Genomic DNA, 22422 nt, shown 5'->3' on the forward strand with positions numbered 1-22422 from the left:
TAGTGATCTGTGGGAAAGAATGAAAGTAGTGTGTGTATGTGTGTGTGTATGTGTGTGTGTATGTGTGTTTAGTGTGTGTATGTATGTGTAGTGTGTGTATGTGTGTAGTGTGTGTATGTATGCGTGTATGTACATTTGTGTATGTGTGTGTGTATGTGAGTATGTTTGTGTGTATGTTCCTGTGTGTCTCTGTGTGTATGTGTATGTGAGTATGTGTGTGTGTCTGTGTATGTGTGTGTATGTGTGTGTATATGTGAGTGTATGTCTCTGTGTGTCACTGTGTGTGTCTGTGTGTATGTGTGTGGTGTGTGTATATGTGTGTGTAGGTGTGTGTATGTGTATGTATATATGTATGCATGTGTATGTGTGTGTGGAGTGTGTGTGGTGTGTGTGTACTGATTCTTTTAAATGCATTATCTGCTGCTTCTCCATGACTAACTTGACTGTTAAGATCCCTGCCCTGGGTATTTGTTACCAGGTACTGAAATGAGCGAGGCGTGGGTAGGAAACATTTCGCCTGTCCATGCAGGGTTTACCTGCCTCCCGTGTGCAGCCTCCTCTGTGTCTTCCCACCCCTGACACGTACCCCCTGCAAACCTCCCTGCCCCCACCCCCAACCTCCCCCCTCCCTGTCCTCACCCCCAACCTTTGCCCTAGACTCAAGGCTAGGGAAATTCCATTGACTTGTTGCCTCCACAGGGGATTCATACACCCCACAGGTGACATGGCAGCAGAGCCACATTGGCTGTGCTGGGAGGGGGAGGGGCAGGGAAGAGGGGAACAGTTTGTGGTGAAGGGAGCAGTGTGGCTGCTAGAGGGAAGGCAGCACTGAGTTTGTCTTCTCTTTCTGCACCCCAGCAGCGGGTGGGGAGCCCTATGGACCCTCTTTTGAGGTACCCACCATTAGTGAGGTCAGCAGTCACCCACAGAGAGTCCTGGTCCTACAAAGAAGACAACACATGAGCCAGCTCATCAGATGGGATGCTGCTGCTGCTGCTGCTGCGGACCAGCGGATTCTTTTCGAGTCCTCCCGAAGAGGAGATGCTACCATTCGCTCCTGCGGAGGAACCTTGGGACCAAGAAAAGGAGGTGTGCAGTGATGGCAGTGAGCAGTAGCAAGGTTAGTGTGGTGGGTGGGACCAGCTGCAAGTCTTCAGCCCAGTGTTGGGAGATTCTGGGTGGGTGGGAGAGTGGGCCAGTTAGAGCCAAGCAGTTCCTGCTGAGATAGAACAAAAGCCTCATTGCTTATCCTCAGCTGTTAGGATACAGGTTTCAACAGCCTGAGCCAGGAGCTTTTTACCCTCTGAAAGAGCCAGAAAGTGTTTATGAGTTTTGAGAAGTTATCATCAGCAGTTCAGTACAGTCAGACACCTAGAATGTACTGAGACTCTCAGACTTTAAAGTCATCACCAGAGTCCTACTATGCGCCTTCACCACTACCCTCTCCAGGACAGGAGGCTCCAGGCATAGTAGAGTTATATGTGTTTGTGTGATTTACTCCATGTATAAACACCTTAGGATGCAATCAGTACCATACCATATCATTCTATGAATCTTAGTATTCCCTGATATATAATACTCTATAACACACAATCCTTATTTGTCCTGTGGAAAATTATTGAGAAACACACCCTGGAGATTATAAAATTACAAGATTATTATACTCCTCTTTTAAATTAATGACCACTTATGAGTGAGTGCATACCATGTTTATCTTTCTGAGTCTGCTCAGGATGATTGTTTTTCAAATTCCCTCCATTTGCCTGAAACTTTCATGATGTCATTGCTTTTATCAGCTGTTTGTGTAAATGTAACTTATTGTCTTTATACATTCTTCTGTTCAAGGACATCTAGATTGTTTCCAGCTTAAGGCCACAAGAGGGCGCACCATGACTAACCTGGACACTTCAGGGCTTCCAGAGTCTACACCAAAAACCAAGGAGCAGACGGGGGATGGTTCATGGCCCTGGGCATGTGTGCAGCAGAGGACTGCCTTGTCTGGCCAAAATAGGAGAGGGAGCACTTAACCCTGTAGAAACTTGATGCCCCAGGGAAAAGGGAAGCTGGTAGAGGTGAGTTCCTGCTGGGTGGGCAGGTGGGAGAGAAACCTCTCAGAGGTAGCAGGGTGGAAAATGGGAAAAAGACCTCAGGAAAGAGGGACCAGGAAAGCAGGCAACTTTGGAATGTAAATAATTTTTGAAAATTTAATACAAAAAGAAAAAAGAAACCTAATTGAAAAAATATACATCTACATTGAGTTTGAAAAAGAGCAGATGGATTCCTGGCAGAGAAAGTGGCATTAATTCACTACTCTTTGACCTGGCTGCTATGTGCAATGTTAGCTGCTATGATCTGTAACATGACACACACAGCTACAGCCAATGGCCTGTCTCAATCATCTGAACTGACCTAACACTTAAAGTGCATTAGACATATCTACAAATTGGAAATTCAATATTCCTTGGATTATTCTAAAGTTCCCAAATTATATACCTATCAATCTAGTTTGTCTTCATTCACCTGACATGAATAAATCCATATTGGCAAATTAGAAAACTATTACCCTGTCACCATCAGTTTTATTTTTATGTATTTAATTTTTTTGGTAATGTTGACTCTGGTGTTAGTGATTGGAAGTGACATTATTAAAACCATCATCTCAACAGAAGTAACTTATTTAAAAAGTGGTTCACTTGCCTCCCTGTCCAATTTAAGGAGAAAAAACAACCATGGCATTAATCAAACATTGGGTTAAATGTAAGCTGCATACTTCACAGACTCTATCATGGAGCCTATGGTGGGTCCCACCATAAATTTCATTGTGTGGACACAAACTATTTTATATTAAGTACATTGACATAAAATGGACCTTTTTACTTCCAGAAGTAAGAGCCACATTCCATTCAATGATGTTGGTACTTGATTATGTAATAAGGAGTAACATTTATCACCCTCTGGTTAATGAGTGTGAGCCCATTTATATTGCCAAAGAAGGTCTTAAATATTTCAACATAGCTGAAGTACAAGAAAAAGGCTTTGAAACCAACTCTATGAAGATGAAGAAGGACCTAAAAGACCTTAAAGAAACTCAGGAAAACAGAAACATTTGGAGTAAATCAATAAATACTTCAAAGACAGCCTGGAAAACATAAACAAAAAAAGTGGAGGAAACCAACAAATCTTATAAATAAAGCCAAGAGCCGGGCAGTGGTGGTGCTCGCCTTTAATCCCAGCACTTGGGAGGCAAAGGCAGGCGGATTTCTGAGTTTGAGGACAGCCTGGTCTACAGAGTCAGTTCCAGGACAACCAGGGCTACACAGAAAAAACCTGTCTCAAAAAATGAAAATAAATAAATAAATAAAGCCAAGAAAACAAACGAAGATTAGAAGGAAATAGAAAGAATAACAAAATCTCAAACTGAGGGAATAATGGAAACAATACTTTAAGACTGCAAAGAGGAACTACAGAGGCAAGATTCACAAACAGAACACAGAGATGGAAGGCAAATCTCAAGCACTGAAGATACAATGGAAGGAATAGATGTATTACACAAAGAAAATATTAAATCTGAAACCTTCTGACATAAAATATCCAGAATATCTAGGATACTGTGAAATGATAATATATAAAGATACTGGGATTATAGGAAGGAAAGTATTATTTCAAATTCTCTTAAAATATTGATAACAAAATCTTAGAAGAAAAATTTCCAAAATAGGTAGGGAGGTACCTATCAAAGTAAAAGCATGAAAATATCTAACAGAATGGGCCCTAAAATGAAGTCTCTTTCCTGAATAATAATCAAAACATCCATACAAGCAAAGAATACTAAAAGTTACAAAGATCAAAAGCCAATAAACATATAAATGAAGATCTTTTAAAATTTCAGATGACCTTTAAGGAAGTTAACAATACATGAAAATACAGGTAGTAAATAATCTTGTATTATCTGCAAAAGAAAGGAAAGCACACAAATACCCCAACACCAGCACCACCAACAACAATCACTGTTCATTGACTCTCTCAGTATCAATGACCACAGTTCACCAATAAAAAGACAAATGCTAACCAAATAGATGCTAATAAAATCTATCCTTCAAATGCAGACAAGAAATGTAGCTCAACATTGAGAATAGGCATTAATTCCAGGTAATGGAATGTAAAAAGATTTTCCAAGCAGATGGACCAAAGGAGCAAGCTGGTGTGGTCATTTTGGAATATAGCAAAATCGATTTTAAACAAAATTAATCAAATGAATTGGAGAAAGACACAACAAATTCCTCAAGTTTAAAGTCTCTTTTGAGCTTTATACAATCATGTAACTGTAATCCCCTATATCTTCAAAAACAAAAGCATATCATATATATCCAAATTTACAGGATGTACTTCACCATTTCTAAATGCCATTGTGAGGAAACACTGGGACAAAAGAAGACCAAAAGCCAAAAGGCAATCTCCAAACTCTGCATCTCCATGTCTGATGTCAAAGTGTTCTTCAGATCTACAACTCCTTCCTGTTTTGCTCACTTCAACACAATTCTTTCTCTGTGGCTGGTTTTATTCCCTAAAACAGTTTTCCTGAGCAGGTATCCCACAGCTCTGGAGTCTCAAAGTATTAGGGCTTCAAAGGTAACTTTAATATTACAGCTTCTTGTTCCAGTAACTGGGATCCACACACGATCATCTGTGCTCCTCAAAAGAGATCAGGTCACTTCTCCTGTTTTTCCATCTATACCACTCTAGGTTCTGCTTGACTCCACTTTACTGCTGCTGCTGTTCTTTCTGCTCATCCCATGGGACTGAAATCTTCAATGTGCTGGGTTCTTCTCCTGCAACTAGGATTCACTGCGTTCCTGTCATACACTCTCTTCATTGGGCCAAGCCTTAGCTGCTCTGCATGACAGATTCATTTATGCCTTCAAAACCAATACCACCTGGGTGATTCTCACACATGATCAACTCCAGGTGAACAACAAGGTACAACCTTGGCTACCTCTGGAACACAGCTTCTTTGTCCTCTCAGAAAACACTTCTGAGACGATTTCACCTCAGTGATGCTGGTTTCTTCTTCATCACCACTAATTTTCTAACTACAGCCAACCAGCATCAATTGTCTCAGTCGTCCCTTCTATTCTTTCCTCTAACAGCAGAGCCACATGGACAAAACTGCTGAGTTCCTCTGCTTGCTGGGGCCCAAACATAGCCCCTTCTATTACATCAGCAGCAGCTTTCTATTTTTCAACAACTTCACTGCCTAAGCTCGGCTGTCCTTGAACTCGCTCTGTAGATAAACCTTGAACTCAGATCTGCATGGCTCTGTCTCCTAAATGCTTGAATATAATGTTTGTACCTAAGCTTTTCATTACCTAAAACTTGTACCAGGATGACTTGAATCAGAAATCTGCTTGACTCTGATCCCCTGGGATTTAAGGCACAACCACCATACCTGGACCTAAGTATATCCTATATCCTTTTAGATTTTAAATTGAAAACCCAGTATAGTAATCACAATCTGTACATTGTCAATTTGACACATAGTTGTATCTCCTTATGTCCACATAAAAACAATAACCAGTTAATAATAATGCCTAACATTATACAGTTCTCATCCATACAACTTCACATCCATATGTTTAGGTGGATGGTATCTTGCTATAATATCACCATTTCTTTAATAACATTGGGTATCTTTGATCACAAGATTTAGCTTCATTCAACTTCCTGGTGAGGTTTTCTCTTTGAACCTAACATCTCATATTTTTTTTCCTAAGATTACTAAGCATGATCAAAACAATCACCATGAGAGTAAACAGGCCAAAGGCTATGCTTGGCTTTCCTGAGACTTCCTTTGTAAATGCAATTGACAAAATAAACCTCTTTACCTTCAGATGAGAGCAAAAGACAGCAACATTCTTCAGCAAAGCATTATAAAAACTATATACAAAGTTCAAACCACCCTTAGTACATATGTGTTCTACTATCATGGCCCATGAAGTTCCACTTAATGCATGTACAAATCCAAAGTCTAAAACTCCACATTGCTTCACACAAAAGCATGGTCAGGCCTACCAATAAGAATACTTAAGCCTGGGGTACCAACTTCTGTCTCAGATAGAATTTCCATTGCTAAGAAGAGACATTGTGACCAAGGCGTTAATTTGGTCTGTCTTACACATTCAAGTGTTTAGTTCATGACCAACATATCAGGAAGAATATCAACATGCAGGCAGCCATGATGCTGGAGAAGGAGCTGAGAGTTCTGCATCTTCATGAGAAGGCAGTCAGGAAGAGACTGTCTTCCAGCTGAGTGGTAGGAGAGTCTGTTTTTTACTGGCTGGAGCTCCAAAGACCACCACCCTGGGACTTCACTTTCTTCAAAACAGTAATATCTACTCCCACAAGGCCAAACATACTAATATTGTCACTTCTTAGAGACAAGCATATTCAAATCACCACAGTATATTCCTACTATAAATTCTTTCATGCATTTAAATATGAATAGGACATGCAGATGCTTTACCACATTGATTACTTTCAGAAGATTTCTCTCTAGTATGTGATGATGTTTCTATTCATAGAATACTGTGGCATGTAAAGGATTTTCCAACTTGACTACATTCACAAGATTTCTGTCCAATTTGTGGTCTTTTATCTCTTTGGAGTCTACAGTGATAGGCACAGGCTTTTCCACGTTTGTCACATTCATAAGGTTTCTCTGAAAAGTGTGTTACTTGAAGTATTTGGAGAGTACACTGTCATGCAAAGACTTTACCTCATTCATGGCATTCATGCAGTTTCTCTACATTATGTGTTCTTTTATGTATCTGGTGATGCCTGTGACATGCAAGGGCTTAGCACCTTGATGACACGGAGTCACTCTCTTGAATGTGTTTCATTGTATAGTCACAGATAAAAGTGAATTGTCAGATTTTCCACAATGATTACATTAATGAGGCTTCTCTCCAGTGTGATTTCTTTGTGTATGTGTAAAGAACTCTGACATGCAAAGGCTTTACCACATTGTTAATATTCAAGCAGGTTTCTCTCTGGTACTTGATCTCTCCTGTCACTGCAGATGACTGTGACTTGCAAATGCTTTACAACACTGATTACATTCATGAGGTTTCTCTCCTGTACCTGTTCTTTTATAGTAATGGAGATGATAAAGTTGTGAAAAGTCTTTACCACATTGATCACATTCATGAGGTTTCTTCCAATGTGGGATCTTTTATGTTTTTGAGATTAGTGGGACATGCAAAGGCTTAGCTCAAAGATTACCTTCATAATTCTGTCCAATATGGGTTCTTTTATGTTTTGGAAAAAATCTTTATGGAAAGACATTTACCACTATAAAGTCCTCACAAAAGGGAAGAACTCCCCCCACCTAAGCCTCAGGAATTCATGGTTACCCAATAACTCACAAGAAACAGAAGTCGATGTAATCAGCAAGAGGTATATTTTTACCAGCATGCTGAGGTCAAGACCCGGAACCCATGCAGGGTCTGTGGTATTTGACCCCGAGCTTTGGAGGCACAGGGAATTTAAAGGCAAAACCACAAGGAAAAAAACAATGATTCAGGGGGAGTCAAGGGGGGTTATAGGAAAGCACCTGTGGAAAGTCCCAGCCCATTATTCAGTTTGTGACAGGGTCTAAGTAACAGTCAGGGAAAATATTCTGTATAGTCTATTCTCAACAGCCTATTCATACTCAACCATCCTGTGGTCAGCCAAATTTCTGAAACACAGAGTTCACGAATGAGCTGACCTGTACTCTTGGTTCTGCTCAGCATGCGAGAAATGTTTGAAAATTTTTAACACTTTAAAAATATAAATTTAAAAATGTAATACAATGATTACATTCATAGGTTTCCTTCCAATATGGGTTGTTTTATGGCTTTGGAGACAAAAATTTTCTGAAAAGGCTTTTACCATATTAATTACATTCACACAGTTTTTCTCCAGTATGTGAACATTTATGTCTTTGGAGAATTTTCAATTATAAATGATTTTTTCTACATTGATTACATATCTAAGGTTTCTCTCTGGTATATTTTTTTATGATATTGCAGATGACCCAGTTGTGTAAAGCCTTTACCATACTGATTACATTCATAAGGTTTCTCTCTAATATGGGTTTTTTATTATATGGGAGATAACTGGAACTTGTAAAGGCTTTGCCACGTTGATTACATTCATAAGGTTTCTATCCAGTATGTGTTCTTTTATGTCTTTGGAGATTACTGTGTTCTGAAAAGGCTTTACCACATTGATTACATTCATAAGATTTCTCTCCAGTATGTGTTCTTTTATGATATTGGAGACTACTGTGACGTGAAAAGGCTTTACCACATTGATTACATTCATAAGGTTTCTCTTCAGTATGCGTTCTTTTATGATATTGGAGACTACTGTGACGTGAAAAGGCTTTACCACATTGATTACATTCATAAGGTTTCTCTCCAGTATGTGTTCTTTTATGTCTTTGGAGACCACTATGATCTGCAAAGGCTTTACCACATTGATTACATTCATAAGGTTTCTCTCCAGTATGTGTTCTTTTATGATATTGGAGACTATTGTTTTGTGAAAAGGCTTTTCCACATTGATCACATTCATAAGGTTTCTCTTCAGTATGTGTTCTTTTATGATATTGGAGACTAATGTGATGTGAAAAGGCTTTACCACATTGATTACATTCATGAGGCTTCTCTCCAAGATGTGTACTTTTATGACTTTGGAGACTACTGTGACATGAAAAGCCTTTACCACATTGATTACATTCATAAGGTTTCTCTCCAGTATGTGTTCTTTTATGTCTTTGGAGACCTCTGTGATCTGCAAAGGCTTTACCACATTGATTACATTCATAAGGTTTCTCTCCAGTATGTGTTCTTTTATGATATTGGAGACTACTGTTTTGTGAAAAGGCTTTACCACATTGATCACATTCATAAGGTTTCTCTCCAGTATGTGTTCTTTTATGTCTTTGGAGATTACTGTGATTTGAAAAGGCTTTACCACATTGGTTACATTCATAAGGTTTCTCTCCAGTATGACTTCTTTCATGCCTGCAACAGTAATGGGCACATGTGAAAGCTTTACCACATTTATTAGCCTGATCAATCATTTTATCATTATGAATAAATTTTACAGTTGGTCTCATAATAAAGAACACTCAGATCTTATGCTTTTATCACTTTGATGTTCACGGTTGTACTTGAAAATACCTGTGATGGTAAGAGCATTTACTACATGGCTCACATTTATAACATCCGTTTTCTATATTAGATTTCTACATGATGCATTCATAGGTCAGAATAAAATGGAACAATTAAGAGCATTAAAACTCTGATTGCATTCTTAGTTTTTTTTCTGTAGTGTGCATCACACCACAAAAGCACTGTGAAATAGGATGAACAGAAAAAGTGCAAAATTCTGATACCCATAAAGATTTTCTGTAGTGTGAATTTGGGTAAAGTAGAGAAAACCAAATAATTGTAAACACCTATCATATTCAGAAAGTCTACCAAAGGCAGAATACTACATATCTTCTCATTGTTGTGAAATAGACAGAGGCTGTTTTTTTTAGTATCCCTATGCTCACATGATTTCATCCATTCTGACAATTGATACCGCCATTAAAAAAGCAGAACAAATGAAATGTTTCCACATTGAATTCACATGCATTGACTTTTTGTTCATTGTAGACATGATTAATGATTCTCCAAAACAACATTCTCGATTCTCATAAACTGACAAAACAATACAATTAAAAATTTCACTATAAGAATACAAGTGTCACCAACTTTATCATGGACTATTTGATTATTAGAAGGTTATGGATACATGTTTATCACTATTCAATGTGCAACATCTAAATATTATGAGACTATACAAATTGGTGGTTCCACAACATAGCTCTAATGGAGGTACAAATCAATTAAAGGAATCTCTTAAGGCATTGTTTCCTTCTCTTCTTTCTTACAGAAATGCCTTGCAAACACCAATCACATAACTGACATGGAGGTACATAGTTTTGGGAGAATATTATAATCATAGCTACAATAAAATGACTCATTTTTACACACTTGCTTTCCTTTAGAGCATCCAGATCATATTAAAATTTCCTCACAAGCATATTTGTATTCGATTAAACATTAAAGTTACCTTTCATGGCCGGGCGGTGGTGGTGCACACCTTTAATCCCAGCACTTGGGAGGCAGAGGCAGGCGGATTTCTGAGTTCGAGGCCAGCTGGTCTACAGAGTGAGTCCCAGGACAGACAGGGCTACACAGAGAAACCCTGTCTTGAAACACCCTCCCCCCAAGAAATACCTTTCATGAAGTCTAGAAGTTTGATGTTGTTCTTCAGTATGATGGACTTCCAAATTATAGCCTAAAACCAAGGTACAAGAAAATCAATGATATGGTATTGGAATTAGGCAAAATTCAAGTTACTCTAAATTTTCACAGCAATGAACCTGATTTATTCAATTCAATATTACTTGATCTCTATTGGAATAAGAGATGATCATCAGTAACCCAGAAACTGTTTTCCCTTATTTTGAGAAGCAAAAAAAAAAAAAAAAAAAAAAAAAAAAAAAAAAAAAAAAAAAAAAAATTCAGTCTTACCAATAGCAGTGAGGTTCCAGTAGGTCTCCAGCATCACATCTTTGTAGAGATTTTTCTGGGAAGGATCCAGCAAATTCCACTCTTCCTCAGTGAAGTTCACATGTACATCATTGAAACTCACTGCTTCCTAAAATATCACATACATGTGTACAACACAAAGCCTGATACTGACATCAATACAAAGTAAAGTTATGCTTTCTAGACAATATAATCAAATAATTCAGGTGATTCCTCCACTTATTTTCTGACACACAAATTATAATTTAATCACTATGTCAGTTTAGAAGAAACTTGAAATATTGATACTTGAACCCTTGAAACAGGGTTCACCTGTGTCACTCCTGAACCCTTAGAATAGGATATAGCCTTGCAACACAAATGGCAATTGAGAGGGATATGCAGGGGAAACAGATCTACTGTACTGAGCACACATCTGAAAAACTGGATGAAAAATTACTAACTACAAAAGTGATGGGCATGCTTTGTGTATTTGCTCTTGTCTTTAATTGCAGAGGTACAGGCAGGTGGATATCATTGAGCTGGATGCCAGCACGGTCTATGCAATGAGTTTCAGGACAGCAAAAGTTACATGTTAAGAACCTCACTCTGCTACAAAAATAAAGCAGGAAACAAAAATGACAGAATGAACTCACAGTTCTTTAATGAAGTTACTGCAAAGAATTATGCATTCACTGCAATACTATATTCATCTTGCAAAAACATGCAGTGAACCAGTTTAAACAGCAAAATTAATTCAATTTTACTAGAAGGGAATGTATGTTTAAACAGTTAAAAATAGACAAGTGAAAATATTAGTAATGTATATGTTGATCAGAAATAAAGAACGTAGTTCAGGAGATATAGCTCAGGAGTTGAAAGCTCTTGCTGGTCTTCCACATAATGGTGGTCAATTTCTGACATACACATGTGGACCAACACCTGTCCATTTCTTCATGATCATAAATTCTGAGGCCATCTTCTGACAACAGTAAAGATGAGGCACACATTCATAGTCATGCACACACGTATAACACACTTATTTATCCAAAATTTCAGAAGAAACACAAGAGTTAGGCAGAACATCATACACCTGCAATTCAATGACTCTGAAGAATCAGATAATATTAATGATGTGAGCAGAAGCCGTCTGGAGAAATAGAATTTAATGTATATATTTTGCTGAATTTCAAAATGAAAGATGTAGACTAAGAGCAGCACAAAATCATGTGCCTACTTAACAAAAATATGTCAGGTGGCTTATGTGGTTTCTATATCTACAATTAGAACAGGAAGTGCTTCACAGGGAAATTTGGTCTAGAAAAGCAAAAACAGAATGAATAAAGTTAAAATATAAAACCACCAGGTTTGCAAAATAGCATAGCATTGAACAGCAAATGTGTGCACAGTATCTTGTGTTTTTTAGGGACAGAGTCCAAATGGGGAATGTATGGGAGCATGAGAAGAAAGCTGAAGGATCAGATTCAACCACAACACTGGAGACACCCAGAACAAAATTTGTCCTGTCTAAGAGAAATTCAGGGGTAAATCTGCAGCAGAGACTGAAGGAATGGTCAATGAAAACTCATTCAATTGGAGACACACATGGACAAGCTCCAATCCATGACATTATTAAAGATACTCGGTGATGCTCCCACACCGGAGCCTTGCATAATTGTCTATGGAGAGGCTCCACCCAGCAGCTGACTGAAGCAGAAGCAGAGATCCACAGTCAAACATTGCATAGACCTTGGTAACTCTAATGGAAGGGTTGGGGGAAGGATTGAGGGCCCTGAAGAGGATAAGAACTCCACAGGAATACCAGCAGCCTCAACTAACCTTGATTCTTGGGGACATTCCGAGACTGAGCCACAAATAATAACACACACAGGCTGGACAAAGGACCCTGGCCCTTAAGTAGCAGATTGCAGGTCAGTCTTCATGATGGTCCTACAACTACTGTAGCAGGAGCTGTCCCAAAGCTGCTGTCTATCATTGGAATTTGTTCCTCTAACTGGGCTGACACTTCTGGCCTCAGTAGCGAGGATGCACATAACCCAATACAGACTTGATACACCATCATGGGTAACCAGGGGCCCACATCCTCTCAAAGGACAAACAGAAGATACAGTAGAGAGTCTGTGAAGGCAGGCGACTTAGAGTAGGGACTCTACTAAGTTCATAGCCATTTCAATTACAAAAACTTAAAACTGGAAAGAATCCAGATGCCCCTCAACCAAAATATGGATATGGAAAATGTGGTTCATTTACAAAATGAAACATTATTCAGCTATTAAATACAATGACATCAAGAATTTTGCAGGCAAATGGATACAACTAAATACTATCATCTCTGTGAGGTAACCTAGATTTAAAAGCATGTGCATGTATGGACTCACAAGTGAATAATAATTATAAAATACAGGAAACCCACACTACACTCCATAGATACAAAGAAACTAAACAAGAAGGAAGGCCAAAATGAGAATGGTTGAATTATTCCCACTCAGAAGGGGGAATAAGCAATCGTAGGAGGCAGATGGAAGAGAGAGAACTGGATGGGAGAGCAGATAAGAAAGAGGAATTGGGTAGAAGCAGCAAAAGGTGTGGTGAGATACAAGAGAGGGCCAGAGGGGGAAAATGAATCAAAATCTGCAGCTGCCTGGGGAAGGGAGGAGGTACATTTAGGATGTGCCAGAGAGCATGAATTGGAGGGTGACAAGGAGTCTATGGGGTTGATCTTAGCAGAGTTGCATAGCAGTGAAATATGGATGCTGAAGAGGCCACATCTGCAGTCAGGCAGGACCCCCAGTGGAGAGTTAAAGTCACCAACCAATCCAAAAACCTTTATATCCAAAATTTGTTCTTATCCATAAGAATGCAATCTACAACATAGTTTCTGTCCAGCAGCAAAATAACCCTTTGATACCATGTTGTTATTCTAACTTGCTTCTCTGCTGCTGTGATTGAATCCTCTGAGCAAAATCATCTCAGGTAATAAATGGTTGTTCTGCATGGTTCGGTCAGATCAGTCCATTATTTTGGGAGCTAGGTTAGAAACTGAAGGCAAAATGCATGGAAAAACAATGTCTCCTGGCTTGCTCTCTTGCTTGACCACTGTCTCATGCTTATCCTGCTCTCTTATCCAGCCCAGGACCACTTGCTTAGGGATATTGCCACCCTCAGTGGAAGAGCCTTCCTAATCAATCATCAACACTATCTCTCACAGACATAGCAACCAGCCAGTCTGATGAGGACACACCCTCGATTGAGGTTCCTTCAGATGACTGTAGCTCTGAAATGATGAGAATTTAAGAAAACTATGACACAGACACAATAATAAATAAGAAAGTTGTAACATCCCAAAACCAATGAGCTAACCATATCAATTACAGGAGCTCCTGCTACCCCATGAGGGAGTTGGAGTTGTGGCTGAGCAAGGACAAAATAGGGAGGGCACCTGGCTCAGAGCAGGGAAGGATACATTGGGATGAGGACCTCAGAGACTGTGCTGCTCTGGGGTGAGGTGTCTTTAACCCTGGGTTCCCAGGCCAGTGCTACCAAAGATGTGGCTAAAACAGCTGAAAGGTGGACAGAAAAGCAGATTGTCCCACACAACTCAAATGATCACCAACAAAAGACAGGATCTCTGGTCCAAGGAAGATATGCTAAATTTGTTAGAATTGATGAAGAATGACTTTCCATCTTATGACAGCTCCAAGTTCAAAACTACAGAGTCACATATGAACTGGGCAGAGAGTAGTTCATGAGGTGGGAAATGAGATCTTTCTCTTTCCACCCTATAAAACAAGGTAGGCAGAGCCTGACTTTGCCCAGGATGCTGTCTGGAAGAGCTCTCTGTCATGGACTAGTCAATGGGTCTAGGTCCTGTTGTTAAGAAGGATTTAACCCAAAGTGTGGGGCTAGTAACTAAATCGACTAGGGTGGAGTCTGTCTTATTTCATCAATGAGAGAATAACAAAGTGCCACACACAAAGTAAATAGCCACAAGGGGACAGTAAAGGCTACCCAGTAGATTCCACCACTTGGACAGTGGAGAAAATGAAGACAGGCAGGTAGCTGTGAGCACTGTAGCAGGGTTCCAAGTCTTCTCTACCCTTACCAGAAATTAAGACCAGAGAAACACTGTCCACTATACCAGGCTCTAAAACACCTTTGAAGCCCTTTGGGGCTGCGACTGTCCAGCATATCCAGTATAGCAGGGTTCCAGGTTCAATTTAGTCATCTCCCTCCACATATACTAAAGAAAAACCTGAAAATCAAGGCATATACAAAAATCTGGCAGAGAAGTCACTGTCACAGGCAGAATAATGGTTCACCTTAACAACCGGCCTCTCAATCCTTCAGTTGGGAGTCCTGAGGGTCTTGGGTCAATGCAATAAGATGTTATGTCCAAGCCACAGAGAGCACAATGACCAACAAGGAGCCTATTGCAATGCAAACACATGGAGGTCTTTATTATGAGCTCTGTAATAAGGATTTTCATCAGTCAGCCTCACGTGAGATCTAAACTGAGAGACCAAGTCTAGAAGTGCTGGGTATTTATAGTAGTTACAGTGAGATTGGGACATTAACACACAGGTCAGCAACTTAACATTTTAAAAACTACATGTCTGGCATAATCTGTAGGAACCAATCAAATGGGCAAAAAATCATCTGACAACCATGATGGGTAGACTAACTTTTTCTCTGTAAGGTGTATTAGTTATCAATATGTAGCTTAACCCTGCAGTTGTACCTTGACTGGCTGTGGACAAGGTGGGCTTGTCATAGGATGTTTGCTCAAGTGGACATTGTGTACTCTCAGAAACACAATTAATTGGGATTTACAAACTCATCTTTGTGCCTGAGGCCCTTATTATTGAAAGATGCTCCTGTTCAAACACAAGCTATGCATTTCAGTAGAAAAGGTACTTTGTCCAAAGACCTACCTCACTATCTGTTACTGCAGATCCTAATATCAGTTGTACTTACTCTGAGACAGAATACAAGTGGAAGTTGCCTGTCTCCCTGTGCATCATCTTCTAGATAAGATAGACAATGCCCACCTGCCCTTCCTTTCCTGCCTCATCCCTGTGTCTCAGCCCCACTTGGGCAGACAGTCCCTGTTCAACCACATACTTTACCTGCCAGGAAACAGGTAAGCTTTCTATATATCTATCACACTGTCTGTTATCCCAGATGCAATGATCACAGTTTCCCCTAGCACTGTACTAAACACCAGAGGCAGCTTTACCTCTGTCTTGAATCTATCTTTTTGTGGATTGCTAAGATCATCTCTTCCTGCCCACTGCTTCTCCCTGCTCCCAACATTAGCAAGCATTCCCTATTTAGGATACCCACTAAACATGTCAGTAAAAGAGGCTACATCAGGCAACTTTCTCTGTAAATCCAGACATCAAATAGCAACCCAGGAGCAAAACTCCCAACCAAGCAAGACAAATCCAGAAATCAGTACCGAGATAATAATCACTTCAATCCCAGAGGCCTAGACACCAGCATAGGAATATAATAAATAACAGCCTGAAAAATAAGTCACCAAAAGCCCCAAGCTATCCTATCACAGCAGGTCCTGAGGAATTAAAACATGCAACAGATATGGTGCAAAAGAGGTTGTTTGGGGGCAGGGAGATGAGTGAGAACCTGGGGAAGAGATAGAGGCACAGAAGAGGACCTGCAGACAGACAGACAAACAGGGAGAAGAGAGAGAGTGCTGAGAGTAAACAAAGAGAATAGAGAGAAGGCATGAACTGAGACAGGGAACAGAGACAGTTGTGTAGCTGGTGGTTCGTGTATATAAAGCACACCTGACAACAGCAGCAGGTGATGGAGGCAGGGAATGACTTAAGCAGTTGCTAAGTCCCTGAGAGCAGAGCATTGAAATTGCCTGTGCACTGACAACTACAGAGACAAGGTTCACTCAGGGAACAGGAAAGAAAGAGAGAGACTCAGACATTAAAGATGACTATGACAAAATGGATACATTATCAAAAAATGTGGATTCGAAAAGTTTTCTGGCCCTAAACAACCAGAAATTCTGAAACATATGAGAAGGAGAAACTACAGATGATTGGAATAGAGAAAGGTGACTGTCAGCACAAAGGGCTTATAAAAAATATTTTCAACGAAATCATACAGGAAACTTTTCCTAAACCAAAGAAGATGCCTGTTAATGTACAAGAAGCATCCAACACACACAACATATTGGAGAAAAACAAAAGTCCCTTTACCACATAATAATCAAACACTAAAAATAAAAAATAAAACAACATAAAAAACTGTTCCAGAAAAAAATTAACAAAAACTAAACAAAACAAAACCAAGTAACATAAAAAAACAGATTTATTAGATTTATGCCTGTCTTCTTAATGTATACTATAAAAGACAGAAGGGTTTGAACACATGTGCTGAAGAGTCAGAGAAACCACCCATGTTTCTTCAAGAAAGTAACTGGTCCAAATGTCTTGGGCAGATTCAGAATTAGCCATGACAGTAAAGTTACTCAGAGGTCACCTCCTGACCTAACATGTGAGGAGCATCACCAGGGACCTCACAGGTGGTCACATCTGGCGGATGCTTCCCATGCAGCCCCAGAGAGGACCCAGCACCCCAGCTCCCACCATTCAGCCTCCTGCTCCTACCCATTGTGGGCAGTGATCCTGTGCTCACCATGATTGGATTTCAGAGCTTCCCTGAGGTCTCCACACAGCACTCACAGCAGAGCTCAGAGCAGGACACAGATGACCATACAAGCCTGCACAGGCACAGCAAACTTGCAGATTGGCACCCGGAAGAACCCGCCTCCTTGTCTGATTGGCAGGTCTGCCTGGAAGCCTTGATTGGCCAGTGAGTCTTAGCACTCCTCAAGGTTAAAGTGAGCTTCCGGTCCAGGGTCAGACTTTTTCCAGAACTCAGGAGGGGTTTTCACCGCATTAGCATTTGTTTCTGTCTTCAAAGAGGAATCTCACCCCACCCAGCCCTTGGGGAGAACACAGCATTCCAGCTCTGGCTGTTCAGCTGCCTACTCCTCCCCTCTGAGAGCAATGATTCTGCAGTTACCAGGACCTGACTCCAGACTTTACCTGAGTTTTCCTCACAGCACTTGCCTTCTTCTTCCTGTAATCAGGGTGAATAGCTTCCATAGCCCAGTACTCAGTGTGCAGTGGAGGCATCAATCTGACCCATAAGAGGAACAATGCTCCAGCTATTTCTTAGCATTCTGTCTAAAGTCCACCCCAGTTACCTGGCAACAGCTAGGTATGCTCCTCCCCATGGTTACCTGGCATCTACAGGGTAGGACTGACAACCTGTAAATGTGGATCCTTGGGGGCTCCTCTCATTTGATCTCTTTATCTATTGTTATCTTTTTCTCTTGCTCTCTTGGGCTCTTCCCTTCCCCCCTCTCTCTCCACATGCTCATGCCTGGCCTCTACTTATCTACTCTGCCTTTCTCTGCTTTTCTCTGCCTCTACTACCCTCTTAACTCCCTTCCCCATGTCCTGAATAAACTATATTCTATACTGTACTGTCTTGTGGTGGGTTGCTTCTGGGGAAGAGCTGTCTCAGCATGAGGCATTGTCCCTCCTGGGGAAGAAATATCTCAGCAGGAGGCATGAGCCTGCTGAGACATCCCCTTCCCCCACACCTCCCCTCACACCAAAAGAACATATTCCATCTGTCTTTAAAGAGAGGTAACTATGGGGAGGAGGATACCTGGCTGTCACCAGGTAACTGTGAGGTAGAGTTTTAAACAGAATGATAACACCATTAACACTAAAGAGGGATTTTAGAAAACAAGAGACTTATTTTGTGGCTTCATGCTGGGCTCAGGGAAACTGCAGCTTCCTTTTACCAGATGATAGGTATCAATCAACCCTGGGAAAAAAAACAGGATCATAAGTGAAACACAGTTGAGCACTACTGTTAGCCAGTACATCACTGGCAAAGTGCAGAAAAACCAGAGTTGTATTAGTACAGGTTCTCTTGATAAACATATCTCAAATCTTAGAGAGAATGAATCTTTCTATGTATGTAAAAAGGGGATTTAATAGAATCTCCCAATAAAGGCTGTTAGACAAGGTAAATTAGAAAAACAAGGACTGGTTATTTTCATGATGCAGGATATTACAGCTGATATTCAGTGCATATGGGATTCTGAAGAGAGAAGTACTTTGTAATGCCAGCCTTAATATACAAACAAATCACCTTTGTTTTGTAAAAATGTAGGGCAATGACAAAAAACAAAAACACTGCACTGTCCAATGTCCTTTATATATGTAGGTTGTCAAAAGAATCTGTAGCCCAGATTAAAGATGAATCTGAACATCTCAAAAGAGCAAGATTAATACAGGGTTTCTCACTTCAAAATTAAATTGAAGTTGTTAAGTTGACCCTAGTTCCTTTTTGTTCCTAATTAATATAAACTTAAAAATTGATATGAAAAGACAAAAATATATTTAATCAACATATCCATCCACACAGGAACAATAAATATAAAATGATAATATGGGTCTGAATCTTTCCTTGGAATGGGTAACATGTTTTAAAGAGTTTACTACTCCTAGACCAGAAGATGTTATTAATATTAGACATTCTCCTCACTCATACAAGACTAACACATCTATGACTTTATTATGATATATACATATTTTAAATTTTATGCAGGCATAAACATGTTAATAAATTAAAAGATATTTCTATCTAGTAAAACCTCTTTAAAAACAGATAAATATCCAAAGATAGGCAGATCTAGCACAGGGCTTATCTTATCTTCTAAATTAAACCATAACCATTTTCATACCTTCAGCTTTGTTGAATTAAAATAATCACAGCAGAGCAAGCCAGTGGTGGCGCAGTGGCTAAGGTAGCCACCTGCAGAGGGCTCTCCCATGCCCTCTCCTGGTTCGAATCCCCCTTTCCCCATGTGACTCTGCGTGAGTTTAATGGAAAAAAAAAGCCGGGCAGTGGTGGTGCACGCCTTTAATCCCAGCACTTGGGAGGCAGAGGCAGGTGGATTTCTGAGTTCGAGGCCAGCCTGGTCTACAGAGTGAGTTCCAGGTCAGCCAAGGCTACACAGAGAAACCCTGTCTCGAAAAAGAAAAACAAAAAAAAAAAAAAAGAAAAGAAAAGAAAAGAAAAAAAAAAGAAAAAAAGAAAATAATCACAGCAGGGCTTTTTAATTGTTATTAAACCTCTATCAAAAAACAAAACAAAAAACCATGACATGGCTGTCCAGTATATGTACAGCTTGGAAGGGGAATAACTACTAAGGTAATGTAAATTTGTCTCCAGATGTACTGAGTAAAGTATTTTTAATGTGACTGATTGCAGGATGTCTACAGCCTCATAAGAAACACTTTGTCAATTTTCTGTATGTAAAACCAATTAGTTCACCGTTATCCTAGGGTCAATTATGATAATTTTGAAATGTGGTGCCACTGAGAACTTAGAAAGAGAGGATAATTTGCTTCTTTCCCAACCCTGAATAAATATTCTCACAATAGATTGTAAATTTTTTTGTTAAGCCTATTCTATGCTATGGTATTAACATTTATAAAATGTTAGAATGATCTAAAGATGTAAATGGTTTCAATAAAGAAAAAACAGCATACAAAAGCCTTTGGAAAAGAAAGCATACAAAGCCTTTGGAAGTTCTGAAGAAATAAATGAGGTATTTAAGGCACTTAGATCATAAAAGTTTTGGGAAATACCTATGGGATTAAAGTATCTGTCTTCAGATCAACATTTATGACAAACTGGCTGTCATCTAAGTTTAATCATATCCTGTATCCAGTCTACATTGAGGAGAGTCAAAACACAGGGATGATTCCCTCAGAGCTTCTATGGGAAGTCACACTCAGCCCAAGCAAGGATATGGAGTAATGTTCACTAAAAGAGAAATAGTACAAAGGAAAGCTTGAAGATACAGAGATTCTTCAGAAGATCAAGTGATAACCTAGACAAGAATTTCAACAGACCTTAATAGAAGGTCAATAGAAGTTGATTTTGTTAAACATGTAATCTTAAGCAGGCATGTGTAAACTATGATCACTTTCAAACTGCAGTGTGTCTCTTTAGTAATTCAAGGGACAAAAGTCCTCAAAACTTGTTTGATCTTGTGAAATGTTATGTAGAAAATAAATTCTCACTCTTGATTCTCTTTGTCATATATAGAATATCTCAATATCCCACATGAAAGGAAAGCCCTTTGCTTACGTCAGCACGCCAGGGTCTACATACAACTGAGGAAAACTGAACAACATTATTAAATACTGAGGCCAAATACAAATCAATGGTAATCAATAATCAACACCAATAAATAATCAATAATTGATGCCAATCAATAACCAATGCTAATCAATAACCAATAGTGATCAATAATCAACACCAATCAATAATCAATAATTGGTGCTGATCAATAACCAATGCTAATCAATAATCAATAGTAATCAATAATCAACAGTAATCAATATTTATCAAATATAGAACACCATCTCTCTATCAAAGAGTACTTTTCACTAATAGACTGTGTCCTTCACTACACTAACCATGCATGATCGCTGATTTAAATGTGATGGAGAAGCAGCAGGTACCTGCTCTTCATGAAGGGTTCTGATGAAGCAAACCGCTGGCTCAAGTTATATCCTTTTGTGAAGGGCTATGGAATATTGTCCAGCTCATAATAGATGCACATTTCACCTTATAAAACATAACCCATATTAAAAATGATGCTAGGAGTATTTCCTCAAAATTTCATTCTTCATGTATCACACAAGATTGTAATAGAAGAGAATCAGTGGTTGAATCTAAACTTATAAGAAGTTGTCCAAAATTCCTCAATTTTTTTCACCAAACTACTGGCCTTACAAAAATGTCAAAAATATCGGTCTTCTAACACCCAATACAAAGCATGACATTGGTTTTTAGGTGGGACTCTTGACTGTTTTCTTTCTAAAATAAGCATAATACTGCCCTAATTTGTGGGGCACTGAGCTATGAGAGACAGCTGGGTGCCTGGTTGAATAAGCTTTGAACCCCAGAGAACCCCCTGGGATGGAAGGCGGTCAGCTTTCTTCCTGTGCCCCTGGCTCTCTCAGCTTCTGCCCTTTACAGCCCCTCCCACAGAGAGAGGTTTATGGCCATTGGTCACATGGGAATAATGGCTCAGGGTCTCCCCACATGCAAATGAGGCATCCCCAAGCTCTCAGACCGGGCCAGTAGGGGTTACCTGCTGCCAAAATCTTAACCCACCCCAAACTGTATATATTGAGCCTAATTCAGAAGTAAAGTGCATGAAAGAATGATCCCGTTGTCTGAGAGCTTCTGTCATGGATCCTCCCCTCTTCACCAGCCAGCCTGCAGCATCTCACAGGCACCTCACCGGTTCAGCGAGAGCTGTTAACATTGGGCTAGACATGCCTGCTACCTGGCTGGCACCTCCTGGCTTAGCAAAGAGCGGTGACAATTCAGAAGATGCCAGCTCTCCCAAAATGCCTTCAGGATTCTCCCCTCTCCATTGCAGAGACTTGGTGGGAGGCTGTGACAGAGGCAGCAGTGGACCTTCCCTGCTGGCACTCCACCCTGTACCCCCTGCAGGCAGAGGCATCTACAGAGACCTGTCCTCATCCAAGCTGGAGATTCTGGTGGAACCCATCCAGAGCTGCTCCCCACACTAATTATATTCTTAACTAAGTCCTGAATAGAAATTATAATGGTCCTAACAGTCTGGCTTTTGTGTATTGTGGATGTTACATGACTCCCATAACAGAATCCT

The 22422-nt window shown here is 39.8% G+C and overlaps 1 pseudogene; it reads left to right on the top strand.

Annotated features, from left to right (window-relative positions):
• The window catches only part of LOC143437286 (pre-mRNA-splicing factor CWC22 homolog), a 96795-nt pseudogene that overhangs the window by 57224 nt on the left and 17149 nt on the right, over positions 1-22422 (top strand).

This window comes from Arvicanthis niloticus, chromosome Y (genome assembly GCF_011762505.2).
Source record: "Arvicanthis niloticus isolate mArvNil1 chromosome Y, mArvNil1.pat.X, whole genome shotgun sequence".
In the NCBI taxonomy this organism is placed as follows: Eukaryota; Metazoa; Chordata; class Mammalia; order Rodentia; family Muridae; genus Arvicanthis; species Arvicanthis niloticus.